The sequence below is a fragment of the Balaenoptera physalus genome (genome assembly GCF_965194825.1).
Source record: "Balaenoptera physalus genome assembly, contig: HAP1_SCAFFOLD_931, whole genome shotgun sequence".
NCBI lineage: Eukaryota > Metazoa > Chordata > Mammalia > Artiodactyla > Balaenopteridae > Balaenoptera > Balaenoptera physalus.
Window position 1 is genome coordinate 172,880 of NW_028125857.1, and position 2,469 is coordinate 175,348.

Below are 2,469 nucleotides of genomic sequence, written 5' to 3' on the forward strand. Positions count from 1 at the left end.
CACTCAAGAAAGCAGGAATAAAAGGAAATTTGTTCAATAGGGAAAAGAGTAGTACAAAAGGCCACAGCAAACATCATGCTCAACGTTAAAGGCTGAAAGATTTACTCCTGAAATCAGGAACAGGGCCAGGAAGCTGGCCTTCATCACCGTTACTCAATAGTGTACTGGAAGTTCTACCCAGAATCTTGAGGAAAGAAATAAAAGGCATCCATGGGTGAATGGAAAAATTAAAACCGTGTCTCTTCACAGAACATAGGTCACATCATCTTGTATATGAAACTACCCATAATCAGCAAAGAAATTATTTGAGCTAATCAACTAAGTAATAAGCAAAGTTATAGAACAAAATATCAATTCATGAAAATCTATCTTATATGCATACGCTGGCAAAAAATAATCTGAAAAAGAATTTCTGAGAACAATTCCATTTGTAATAATGTCAACATCAATATTTAGGAGTATATTTAATCAAGGTACAAGACTTGTTTTTATGTATGTAAAGTTGTATGTTTGAAATTACTGGAAAGTCAATTACTTTTCAAAACATCATGTATGTCAACAGCATGCCAGAAAAGCAGAGAAAACATCAAACTTCCATATAGAAGCCAAGCCTTACCCAGATCCAGTTCACCCAAAGTCCACATGTCATTTAGAGGCACTGTGGGAAGGTTATATTAGGAGCCGCTGTCCTCCGTGTTGTGGACGACCTGGATATGGTAGAAACAGTGGGATTTTTGAATTCCAATTTTCCACTTCATTCCACAAAAAAACGATTAGAACTAATAAATAAATTCAGTAAAGTTGCAAAATCAATACACAGAAACCAGTTGCATTTCTAAACACTAATAATGAACCATCAGGAAGAGAAAGAAAGCAACCCTATTTACAACTGCATCAAAAAGAACAAAATACCTGGGAATAAAGTCAACCAAGGAGGTGAAAGACCTGCACACTGAAAACTTGAAGACATTGATGAAGACATTGCAAAACACACCAATAAATGGAAAGATATCCTGTTCTCATGGAATGGAACAATTAATATTGTTAAAACATCCATGCTACCCAAAGCAGTGGACACAGTGAATGCAATCCCTCCCAAACTTCCATGGTATTTTCCCCCCAAATAGAGCAAATCCTACTAATATCTGTGGGGAACCACAAAGGACCCCAAATAGCCAAAGAAACCCTGAAAAAAGAGAACGGGCTGGAGGCATCTCCCTTCCTGACGTCACACTCTGCTGAGAAGCTACAGTCACCAAAAGAGCGTGGAACTGGCTCAAAACGGGCACAGGGACCAGAGGAACAGGACAGAGAGACCAGAATTCAACCCACACGGACGGGGTCGGTGAATTTATGACACAGGGACCAAGGACACACCAAGGAGCACGACACTCCCCACGATAAATGGTGCTGGGAAAACTGGACGCCCCATAACTCACGCTGGCTACCCTGCACACAAACCTGACCAAAAACCCAGCTTTCCACGCCAAGCCCTCCCTCGCTCACACGAAGACGGACCCCCTCAACGGTCAGTTGCCCATAGGAAGCTTCTCCCCACTTTTCCTCACCGTCTCTTCACCTTTTCCTAAGGCATCACCTGGGTCCTCAGGAAACCTAGTTCCCTAGTCAGCGTGGACGCAGCCCCACTTTGTCCTGAAGCCGAAACCCCAGCGAGTCCTAAGGAGACGGAGACTGAGCTCCTCTCAGCAGAGACGCTGAGCCTGGCGTCCTACCCGAAGGCCCCCGCCCCCGCCCCCGTGCCTGAGGAGGCTCAACTCCTCTCAGCTGCCTTCACAATCGAGTTTGCAGAGAAGGAGCATGTGCTGTGGGTCAGAGAGGCGAACTCGCCGCCACCCTGTGGTCAGTGCAGGAAGTGCAGGCCGCGCCTCCCTCACAGGTCACTGGAGGCAGCGTGCCCTACTGACAGGACTGCTGAATCCATTAAACTGGAAATTCAAACTAAAATGGAGTCTCTATCCCAAAACTTTTCTAAAAGTAGTTAAGGAACAATTAATTGGAAACCATTTGGAATGAAGTGAATGTAGATGCAAACTTTACAACTTATACCAAATTCACTCAAAGTTATTCAGAGGCAAATTTTATTTTAGTTTATAATTTATGTTTGGCTGCGTTGGGTCTTCGTTGCTGCATGTGGGCTTTCTCTAGTTGCGTCGAGCGGGGCTACTCTTCGTTGCGGTGCACGGGCTTCTCATTGCGGTGGCTTCTCTTGTGGGCGAGCACGGGCTTTAGGCGCGCAGGCTTCAGTAGTTGTGCCGCGCAGGCTTGGTTGCTCTGCGGCATGTGGGAGCTTCCCGGACCAGGGCTCGAGCCCGTGTCCCCTGCATTGGCAGGCGGACTCTTAACCACTGCGTCACCAGGCAAGTCCCCACAGACAAACTTTAAATACAAAACTATTCAAGGGGCTTCCCTGGTGGCGCAGTGGTTGAGAATCTGCCTGCTAATGCAGGG